This window comes from Aegilops tauschii, chromosome 2, assembly GCF_002575655.3.
Source record: "Aegilops tauschii subsp. strangulata cultivar AL8/78 chromosome 2, Aet v6.0, whole genome shotgun sequence".
NCBI lineage: Eukaryota > Viridiplantae > Streptophyta > Magnoliopsida > Poales > Poaceae > Aegilops > Aegilops tauschii.
The window spans coordinates 447,510,015-447,522,314 of record NC_053036.3 but is presented as its reverse complement, the minus strand read 5'-3'; positions in this window follow the sequence as shown (position 1 = coordinate 447,522,314).

Genomic DNA, 12,300 nt, shown 5'->3' with positions numbered 1-12,300 from the left:
TCGGCGAGCACTGTAGCAGGTTGACCCGAGACCCCCCCCCCCCCCCCCGATTTCTCTAAGTCATTGATATTTCACAGCAAGTGCCCATGTTCAACAGTGCATAACTCCTTGCATGTAGCTCCGTTTCGTGCGTGTAATATGTCAAATTGTTCGTCTCGTGATGCTCTACATTTTGTTCAAGTTCACCATGTTCATTAGAGGACATCTTGATACCCAAATCTCTGTTGCAAGAGGGCTAGTTGCTGTTATCTTCTGGTTCTTATCAGAACTTGGAGATTTGTCATTTTTGTATCATTTAATCTGTGCATCTTATGAGCATGAGCTCTACATGTGTTTTGTTGTATGCCATGCCATCTTTCAAGTGGTGTATACCATGTATTTTTGTTATCTCTGTGGTGACTAGCACAAGCATGAAAATAGGCTCCGTAATGTTTCTGATTTCAGGGACTTAGTGATTTCTGCAAGTCCTTGTCTGCTGTTATTTTGTTGCCTTGTAAACTTGATGCTACAGAGAGATCCATGCATATTTTGGAGATGTTAAGTAAGGATATTGTGTAGATATAGTTCTCATTGATCCGTTCCTGCCCTTGTTTGCAATTATGGAGTGACATAGCATGACTCAATCTTGCTCTACTTTTGCTATAAAATATTTCTGGAAGATTCTTAACATGATATGCAATATTGCCAAGCTTATTGTAGTTGATCCATACATGCTATGCTCTTGTTCTTGCCATGGATAGTTTCATAAACATGCCATCTTTCTGTAGGTATGCTTGTTTTGTCATGCATTGCTCTGTAGTGAGTGCATCAAGCTCACAAAGAGGCCTTCATATTATTGTTTCTGCCATGCTCTGTTTTCTGCAAAGTCTGAAACCTGATAACGAAACTTGCTATGTTTACATGCTTGCCATCATATTTTCTGGTCCTTTTTGGCTTATGGTCAGTAAGGGATTTTTGTCATATGCATTTAGTAGAACACTACAATGCCTTGTTTTGCCATGTTAAGTTCCTGTAGCATGTTGATTTCGTGCTCTGAACATTGCTACCTGATGCTGTTTTCTGCCATGTCCAGTAATTTCACCAAGTCTGTGATCCTGTTATCTTTTGCACTTTTGCCATGCTTGTTTGTGCTTGATATGTTGTGATCTAGCCGTAGCTCAGTGTTAATCTTTTGTCAAGCATCTCCTGTAGATTACTTTCATATACTATGTTGCTATGTTGGAGTGCTATAGCATTGTTACTTGTTGCATTTTAAGTGCTATCATGCTGTTAATCACAGATTCGTGTCATTCTTGTTTTGCTTGCCATTTGCAAACCGCGCATCCGTTTCCGGTGATCTTTATGTCGATTTCGACCGAAATCATCTCATCTTTCTAGTGGCATGCTTGGTTTTCCAAGTTACTTCCTTGTTCATCATTTTCCTTCCGGAGCACACATATGCATCGCATATCATATCTCGCATATCATACATGTTTTGCATCATGTTGCTTGTACATTTCTCGTGGTTGATTGTGATTCCGTTTGTTTATGTTCTTGTCTTGGGTAGAGCCGGGAGACAAGTTCGTGAACGAGGAACCTGTTGAGTACGCTTACGAGGATCAAGCTTTCGACAACTCTGAGAACCTTGCAGGCAAGATGACCACCCCTCGAAATCACTTCTATCTTTGCTTTGCTAGTTGTTCGCTCTATTGCCATGCTACGCTACCTATCATTTGCTATATCATGCCTCCCATATTGCCATGTCAGCCTCTAACCATCCTTTCCTAGCAAACCGTTGTTTGGCTAAGTTACCGCTTTTGCTCAGCCCTTCTTATGCGTTGCTAGTTGCAGGTGAAGTTGAAGTTTGTTCCATATCGGAACATGGATATGTTGGGATATCACAATATCTCTTATTTAATTAATGCATCTATATATTTGGTAAAGGGTGGAAGGCTCGGCCTTATGCCTGGTGTTTTGTTCCACTCTTGCCGCCCTAGTTACTGTCATACCGGTATTATGTTCCTTGAGTTTGCGTTCCTTACGCGGTCGGGTGATTTATGGGACCCCCTTGACAGTTCGCCTTGAATAAAACTCCTCCAGCAAGGCCCAACCTTGGTTTTACCATTTTCCACCTAAGCCTTTTCCCCCCGGGTTTTCTAGAGCCCGAGGGTCATCTTTATTTTAACCCCCGGGCCAGTGTTCCTCTGAGTGCTGGTCCAAACTAGAGCACCGTGCGGGACCGTCCCTTGGCAACTTGTGTTATGTTGGTACCTGTACGCTTCGTTATCCGGTGTGCCCTGAGAACGAGATATGTGCAGCTCCTATCGGGATTTGTCGGCACATTCGGGCGGCTTTGCTGGTCTTGTTTCACCATTGTCGAAATGTCTTGTAAACCGGGATTCCGAGACTGATCGGGTCTTTCCGGGAGAAGGTTGATCCTTCGCTGACCGTGAGAGCTTATGATGGGCTAAGTTGGGAAACCCCTGCAGGGTATTATCTTTCGAAAGCCGTGCCCGCAGTTATGAGGCAGATGGGAATTTGTTAATGTCCGGTTGTAGAGAACTTGTCACTTGACCCAATTAAAATGCATCAACTGTGTGTGTAGCCGTGATGGTCTCTTCTCGGCGGAGTCCGGGAAGTGAACACGGTCTGAGTTATGGATGACGTAAGTAGGAGTTCAGGATCACTTCTTGGTCATTTCTAGATGACGACCGTTCCGTTGCGTCTCTTCTCGCTCTCTTTTGCGTATGTTAGCCACCATATATGCTTATTGCCGCTGCAGCTCCACCTCATTACACCATCCTTTCCTATAAGCTTAAATAGTCTTGATCTCGCGGGTGTGAGATTGTTGAGTCCTCGTGACTCACAGATTCTACCAAAACAGTTGCAGGTGCCGACGATGCCAGTGTAGATGATGGGATCGATCTCAAGTGGGAGTTCGACGAGGAACGTGGTCGTTTCTATGTGTCTTTTCCTGATGATCAGTAGTGGAGCCCAGTTGGGACGATCGGGGATCTAGCATTTGGGGTTATCTTATTTTCATTTGGATCTTGACCGTAGTCGGTCTATGTATGTATTTTGGATGATGTATGCATTATATTTATGTATTGTGTGAAGTGGCGATTGTAAGCCAACTCTTTATCCCATTCTTGTTCATTACATGGGACTGTGTGAAGATGACCCTTCTTGCGACAAAACCACAATGCGGTTATGCCTCTAAGTCGTGCCTCGACACGTGGGAGATATAGCCGCATCGTGGGCGTTACAAGTTGGTAATCAGAGCCATCCCCGACTTAGGAGCCCCCTGCTTGATCGAATCGCTGGCGTTGTTGAGTCTAGAACAAAAATGTTTTGAGTCTTAGGATTATATATATCGGAGAGTAGGATTCTTTTTACTCCTCAGTCCCTTCGTAGCTCTGGTGAGGTCTCCTGACGTAGAAGTTTTGACTATTCTCTCCTCAATTTTCACTAAAAAAATTTTAGGATCACGCGGTAATCTTGGAATCGTTCCGATGGTTTTGTGACGAGAACATTGTTCTTGGTGCCTCCTGACATTTAGGGGTTGTGGCAGTGTCCCGGGGAGTTGAGCTCCGAGGTGTTGTCGTCACAATTTTATCGTTGCAGTTCTGGAATACCTGAGTTTCGCCGACATCGAAATCTCTTTTATGCAGTTGGTGAGATCACCTTGACGCCACCCAGTACTGGGGTGGGAGTTCGGGAGTATTGCCATAACTTGTATAACGGATGTTTTTCGAAGGTTGAGGTAAACGATTTCCGAAGGTTTCTTGGTTATGTGTTGACGGATGGATACAGCTGGATCTAGGGATTGCTAGTTTGGGTGATATATTTTGTGTCCCCTGTATCCCAACACCAGATTGCATAACCAGAAAGTTTCGGGAGTTTATAAGTGGGAATTCAAGTAGCCTTAGGATATCTTTCCGACAGACGCATGATATGAGATTGGGGTTCGACGTCTAGTGGTCCGCCTGTACACGGTTGGTTTTACAGTGGTCTCGTAGTGTCTTAAAGAGTCCTTGGCTATGCCGACTCGGGGACGCTTCATATGTCATGTGCACAGCCTTGTACATGATGGTGTTGTACGATTGAGCCCGTGTGGGACCCACCACGAAAACTTCGGACGAAATCTCTATCATATGTTTGTTCCGGCTTATTCTGCAAGCCAATACTTTGTTTTGTTTTGAATTGTGATATTCGAGTTGCTTCAAAATCATATGTTGATTCCATATCTTTTTCAAGTGGCTTCTCAACTTATGGAAGTGTGATGATTTACTACGGAATTCATTCGTTCATCTTTGTTCGAATGTTTATTGTGAAGACTATATGTTGCAATTTCTATCCGTTGATTCTACTTATCTATTTTTCTATCAAGATGCTAACGGATGTCACCCTCTTCACGATGGCTCCGCCAACGCGTCAGAATCCGGATCGCAATGAAGGGAGTCAAGCGAACCCTCCGCCACCACCTCCGCATCCGGAGGCATGACAAGCTATCATGGCAGCCACCAACGCCAATGCTCAGATGATTCTGCAACTCTTGCAAGAACGCACCCAAGGGCAAGGCAATCAAGGCAATCAAGGTCAAGGCAACAATCAGCTTCACTTTGCCACTCTCAACCAGTTTCTCGCAAATCAGCCCAAGTCTTTCAGCTACTGTGTCGAGGCCACGGATGCCGGTGATTGGCTCGTGGACATCAACAAGCATTTTGAATGTAGCAATGTCAGGCCTGAGGACTATGTCAAGTTCGCTTCTTTTCAGCTCAAGGACCAAGCTGCTGTTTGGTATCAACAATACAAAGATTCCAGAGGAGGTCGTGTGATCACTTGGACTGACTTCTGTCGGGACTTCAAAGTGCACCACATTCCACAAAGTGTTGTTGAGAGCAAGCGTGAGGAGTTCCGCAATCTCAAGCAAGGCAACATGTCTGTGTATCAATTCAATATCCAGTTTCAGAAACTTGCTCGCTTCGCTAAACAAGACGTTCCTGATGAAAAGAGCATGATCTATCACTTCAGAGGTGGCCTTAGAGAGGATCTGCAGTTAGCTCTCGTTCTTGTTGAGCCTACTCAGTTTGATCAATTCTATAATATGGCACTGAAGCAAGAGGCTGCTCAGATCAAGTGTGAGGCTTCTAAGGAAAGAGTCAGGGACGCAGTTCAGTCTTCTTCTTCCTCACTTGTGGCAGCTAAGCAACAAAAGTTCTGGTTGCCTCCTCCTCCTCCGTTTCGTCAGTCTTACCAGCAGAAGAACAAAGGTGGCCATGGTTCTTCCAACTCTTCCAACTCTGGCTAACAGAACAAGTCTCAGAATCAAGCTCCAAAGTCCAATGCTCCTTATCACCACCCACTCTCAGAGGTGACTTGCAACAAGTGTCAGCAGAAAGGTCACTATGCTAACAAGTGCTTCAACCTAAGGCGTCTGCCTCCTCCTCCTCCTGTCAGATCTTCCATCAATGCAGTGGTCAAGCATAATCCAAAGTCTGCTAAGGTGAACATGATGAATGCAGCTCAAGCGGAGGAATCTACTGATGTGATAATGGGTAATCTTCCTGTTAATGATATTCCTGCAAAAGTCTTATTTGATATTGGTGGATCGCTTTGTTTCATGTCAAGACCGTTTTTTGCCAAGCATGAATTCTCTTGGTCTTATCTGGATAAACCATTGGGTGTTGTTTCTCCGGGGAAGTCAATGAGAGCCAACTCGATAGTTCCGGATGTTTCCATCAACATGGGAAACTATAAATTTCTGTCTTCTCCAGTTGTTCTTGGTGACTCGGATATTGATCTAATTCTCGGGATGGACTGGCTTTCTAAGCACAACGCTCAACTTGATTGTGCTGCTAGGGAAATTCAATTGACACACTCTTCTGAGGATGTGATTATTTATGCCGCTCGTGATGAAACCATTCGGTTTTTTCTCTCAATGAGAAGGGCGAATTGAATGCCATCTCGCAAATTCCAGTCGTTTGTGAGTACCAAGATGTCTTTCCAGAAGAGCTTCCGGGTATGCCTCCTCACCGGCCAGTTGAGTTCGTTATCGAACTACAGCCTGGCACTGAACCCGTTTGCAAGCGTCCAAACAAGCTTGGACCCAACGAGCTGAAGGAATTGAAGAAACAGCTTGATGAACAAGAGCGTCTGGGTTTGATTAGACCGAGTTCTTCTCCATGGGGTTGTGGTGTTCTTTTTGTCAAGAAGAAGGATGGCACAGACCGACTTTGTGTCGACTACCGTCCATCGAACAAGAAAACAATCAAGAACAAGTATCCACTTCCCAACATCAATGAGCTATTCGAGCAACTCAAAGGTGCTAAACTATTCTCCAAGCTTGACCTTCGTATGGGTTATCATCAGATTCGCATTCGTGAAGAAGATATTCCCAAGACAACATTCAGAACAAGTTTTGGTTCTTATGAATATATTGTCGTGTCTTTCGGCCTTGTCAATGCTTCTCTAGTATTCTCTCGGATGATGAATTTCATCTTCAACCCCTATACCTATGAATTCGTCCTGGTGTATCTCGATGATATCTTGGTCTTCTCCAAGAATAAGGACCATGCCAAACATTTGCGATTGGTGCTCGACAAGCTCAGAGAGTATCAATTCTATGCGAAGTTCTCCAAATGTGAGTTTTGGCTCGATGAAGTTCTTTTCCTTAGTCACATCATCTCTGCCAAGGGCATCGCTGTTAACCCCGAGAAGGTGTCCGCAATTGTGAATTGGGAACCTCCTCAGAATATCAAGCAGCTCCACAGTTTTCTCGGTCTTGCAAGCTATTGCCGAAGATTCGTTGAGAATTTCTCTAAGATTGCAAAGCCTCTTTCCAACCTCCTCCAGAAGCATGTGAAGTATGTCTAGTCTCCTGAGTGTGACGTTGCTTTCAACACTCTCAAAGAGAAACTTGTCACATCTCCTGTCTTGACTCCTCCTGATGAATCCAAGCCATTTGAAGTTTTCTGTGATGGTTCTCTTCAAGATCTCGGTACTGTGTTAATGCAAGAGAAGAAAGTTGTGGCCTATACCTCTCGTCAGTTGAAGCCCAACGAGAAGAACTACCCCACTCACGATCTTGAGTTGGCGGCAGTTGTCCATGCATTAATAACGTGGAGACATCTCTTGTTGGGAAGACAAGTGGACATTTTCACCGATCACAAGAGTCTCAAGTACATCTTCACTCAGCCCAACCTCAACCTCAGGCAGACTCGATGGGTCGAAATGATTCAAGAGTACAATCTGAGTACTGAATATACTCCGGGCAAAGCAAATGTCATTGCAGATGCTTTGAGCAGGAAGGCTTATTGCAACAGCCTAATTCTCAAGCCATTCCAACCGGATCTTTGTGAAGCTTTCCGCAAGCTGAATCTCCAAGTTGTTCCTCAAGGCTTTCTTGCCAACCTCATAGTCTCTCCTACTTTGGAAGATCAAATTCGTGAGGCACAACTCCTTGATGCCATGGTGAAGAAGGTGAAACGTGGTATCGACAAGGGTCTTTCCAAATACAAGTGCTATCGCATTGATGACAGAGACACTTTGTTCTTCGAGGACCGGACTGTGGTTCCTAAAGGTGATCTAAGGAAAGTCATTATGAACGAGGCGCACAATTCTCTCCTTTCCATTCATCCTGGAAGTACGAAGATGTACCATGACCTCAAGCAGTCGTATTGGTGGACTCGAATGAAGCGAGAAATTGCTCAATTCGTGAATGAATGTGATGTCTGTCGAAGAGTGAAAGCAGAACACCAACGACCAGCTCGTCTCCTCCAACCTCTTGCTATACCAGAATGGAAGTTTGATCACATCGAAATGGACTTCGTGACTGGTTTTCCAAAGTCCAAGCGTGGAAATGATGCTATCTTCGTTGTCATCGACAAGCTTTCTAAAGTGGCTCATTTCCTTCCAATCAAAGAATCCATCACAGCAGCTCAGCTGGCAGAGCTATACACCTCCAGAATTGTCTCCTTGCACGGCATTCCACAATTGATTTCTTCAGATCGTGGAAGCATCTTCACCTCTAAGTTCTGGGACTCCTTCCAGAAGGCCATGGGCACAAACATTCGCTTCAGCACAGCTTTCCATCCTCAAACTAGTGGCCAAGTCGAGCGAGTCAATCAAATTCTTGAAGATATGCTCAGGGCTTGTGTCACTTCCTTTGGCATGAAATGGGAAGATTGTCTTCCATATGCTGAATTCTCCTACAACAACAGTTTCCAAGCGAGTTCGGGCAAGGCCCGATTCGAGATTCTCTATGGCAGAAAGTGCCGTACTCCTCTCAATTGGTCAGAGACTGGTGAACGTCAACTTCTTGGCAATGACTTAATCACTGAAGCTGAAGAAATGTGTAAAGTCATCCATGATAATCTCAAAGCCGCGCAATCGCGCCAGAAGAGTTACTACGACAGTAAGCATCGTGATTTGGCTTTCGAGATCGGAGACCATGTTTACCTCCGCGTCTCTCCAATGAAAGGCACTCGTCGCTTCGGTATCAAAGGGAAGCTTGCCCCTAGATACGTGGGTCCTATCAAGATCATTGTCAAAAGAGGCGACCTCGCCTATCAACTTGAGCTTCCTTCCAACTTCGCGAACGTGCATGATGTGTTCCACGTGTCACAGCTCTGCAAGTGCTTCAAGACACCTGAGCGCACTATCAACTTTGAAGAGATTGAGCTCCAAGAAGATTTGTCTTATCATGAGCACCCCGTGGCTATTCTTGAAGAAACTGAGCGCAAGACTCGCAACAAGTCAATCAAATTCCTGAAAGTGAAGTGGTCGCACCATTCCGACCGGGAAGCCACCTGGGAACGCGAGGACCATCTCCGTTCCGAATATCCGGAGTTCTTTCAGTACTAGATCTCGGGACGAGATCCTCTCGTAGTGGTGGAGTGTTGTAACACCCCGCATGTAACTTTCCATACTTGTAACTCCAACTCTTGCCATTTTCGGCTATGTGTTATGATATTCCCTCCGTGGTCGGGTTTTGTTTTTCATTTTGTATTTTGTTCATGTCATGCATTTCATACCATGTCATCATGGGCATTGCATTTGCATACGTGTTCGTCTCATGCATCCGAGCATTTTCCCCGTTGTCCGTTTTGCAATCCAGCGCTCCTATCTCCTCCGGTGCACCCCTCTTGTTGTTTTTCGTTTGCGGGTGTCTAACGTTCTCGGAATGGACCGAGGCTTGTCAAGTGGTCTTAATATACCACCGGTAGACCACCGGTCAAGTTTCGTTCCATTTGGAGGTCGTTTGGTACTCCAACGGTTAACCGGGCATCCGCAAAGTACATTTGTGTGTTGCAGCAAAACCCCCTCAAAAACCAGCCCAAAACTCACCAAACTCTCTTCCATGCTCTAGGTCGTTCGATCACGATCGTGTGGGCGAAAACCGCACCTCATTTGGACTCTCCTAGCTCCCTCTACCTATATATTCACCTCCCCTCCCGAGACATTCGCAGTCCAAACCCTAAAAATCGCCCTCCGGCGCCGCCGGACGTGTCCGTACGTCGCCGGACAAAGCCGCCGCCGCCTCCAGCGACTCACATGCCGCCACGTCAACCCGTACCCCGCGCGCCGCCGAAGCCCGCGAGGGCCCAGCGCCGGCCCTCCCGGCCCGAACCGCCGCCGCCCGTCCTCTCTCCTCCACCGCGGCCCCGCGCCCGCGCCGGCCGGCCACCGCACCGCCCGCCGTCGGCCATCGCCGCCGCCACGCCGCGCGCCGCCGTGCGCCGCCGCCGGCCTGGCCCCGCCGCCCGGCGCCTCCTCTTCCGCTGCCGCGCCGCGCCCTCCCCTCTCCGGCCTCCCTCTCCTTCCCCGAGCGCCGCCTCCCCGTAGCTCCAGCGAGCGTCGCCGACGAGCACGAGCTCGGCCCTCGAGCTCTTCCCCGATCCGGATCCGATCGGCGAGCACTGTAGCAGGTTGACCCAAGACCCCCCCCCCCGATTTCTCTAAGTCATTGATATTTCACAGCAAGTGCCCATGTTCAACAGTGCATAAATCCTTGCATGTAGCTCCGTTTCGCGCGTGTAATATGTCAAATTGTTCGTCTCGTGATGCTCTACATTTTGTTCAATTGCACCATGTTCATTAGAGGTCATCTTGATACCCAAATCTCTGTTGCAAGAGAGCTAGTTGCTGTTATCTTCTGGTTCTTATCAGAACTTGGAGATTTGTCATTTTTGTATCATTTAATCTGTGCATCTTATGGGCATGAGCTCTACATGTGTTTTGTTTTATGCCATGCCATCTTTCCAGTGGTGTATGCCATGTATTTTTGTGATCTCTGGGGTGACTAGCACAAGCATACAAACTAGGCTCCGTAATGTTTCTGATTTCAGGGACTTAGTGAAACCAAGTCCTTGTCTGCTGTTATTTTGTTGCCTTGTAAACTTGATGCTACAGAGAGATCCATGCATATTTTGGAGATGTTCAGTAAGGATGTTGTGTAGCTATAGTTGTAATTGATCCATTCCTGCCCTTGTTTGCAATTATGGAGTGCCATAGCATGACTCAATCTTGCTCTACTTTTGCTATAAAATATTTCTGGCAGATTCTTCACATGATATGCAATTTTGCCAAGCTTATTGTAGTTGATCCATACATGCTATGCTCTTGTTCTTGCCATGGATATCTTCATAAACATGCCATCTTGCTGTAGGTATGCTTTTTTGTCATGCATTGCTCTGTAGTTGGGGCTGGGTTGGTCTTGCAGAAGGGGGCTTGCCCGGTCCTTCCGCAGTCTGCCAGGCTCTCGTTCAAAAGAGCCTTGGTCATATCTTCTGCAACGTCCTTAGGAAGATCGTTGCGGCTGTGTCTCTGAGGGTCATCCTTTTGGCCCGTATACTCACACATTAAGCCGGGGCGGCAGCTCAATGGGATCACCCGCCACGAGATCCAGACCCAGACTAGATCGATTCCATTCAGACCATTGCCCAGGAGAGCCTTGATCTTGTTGATGGTGGGGAGCAGAGGTTGGCGCTACGCTTGAGTCAGCTTGTCTGACAGTGGGTGAGTCGGCTCCAGGCGCGAGGGGCGAAAGCCGGGGAACGGACTCTCGTTAGCCGGCGACGTGTCTTGGCAGTAAAACCACGTCAGATTCCAGTCCTTGGGGTGGCTGGGCGGCTCTGCGTAAGGGAAAAGGCAGTCCCTACGCCGTTGAATGGAGATGCCACCTAACTCCAGACTTGGCCCATTGGCGCACTCATTCTGACGGTTCAAGTAAAAAAGCTCTCTGAAGAGCAGCAGACTAGGTTCTTCTCCAAGATAAACCTCGCAGAATACTTGGAAGTTGCAGATGTTGGACACTGAGTTGGGTCCTATGTCCTGAGCCCGCAAGTCGAAGAAGTTTAGAACATCTCTAAAAAACTTTGAGCCGGGCGGTGCGAAGCCCCGGCTCATGTGATCCGCAAAAATCACTACCTCCCCGTCCTTTGGCTGTGGTCTCTCTTCTGACGGGTCGGGGGCACGGTAGGACATGACGTCCTTCTTGGGCAGGTATCCGGACTTAACAAAATCCGCTAGTGTCTGACTAGTGACATTGGACCTCATCCAGTTGCAAGTGATGGAGGATTTGGGAGCTTTGGGAGGCATGGTGAAAGTCGGCAGTCTATGACAAAAAGGAAAACGTCCGGATTAATTATAAGCCGGAGGAGATCTATAGCTCAAAGTCAAGGTGGCGGCTTATGAAGGGGACTAATGGTATATACCTAAGTACAGCGGGTTATTTAAGCCGCAGGGGCATTCAGAATAAATTGATTATCTACGGCCTTATCACAGCTAAGCCGGAGGATTCTACGAAGCATGATTTTCTTTAACCCGGAAAGTTCTATGGCGTGTGGTTTCTTTAAGCCGGAAATGTAAACCGCCGTGATTCAATGGTTGCCGTTTTTTACTAAGTGTGGTAAAACAGGTTTCACACATTGCAGTAACTATTTCGGATCAACATGGTCGGGCAAAAGAAAAGTTTCTAGACCTAGAAACAGAAGCGAGGGAGTTCTGGGGCTCGAACAAGGTTCTCATGCAGTGAAAAGAGAGCTTCTTGCATGTAAAATGGGTGCTAAACAGTCACCGCAATAGTTCTATACAGGTCTAAGATCAAAAGGAGGCAGTAAAAATCAAATCTACTAAGGCCCGCGAAGAACTACGAAGAACAGAGGGATAACGATGAAGCCCTAGTGCGGATCTGCCCCGTGGAGTAGCAAGGACTCACTGATGCTGAAGAGGAGCGGAGGTTGCCGCTGTTTGTCTGGACCGAGTCAGGGTGATGCAGCGGCCGAGGTTGACGAAGACCGGGGGCGAGGCGACGGCGGC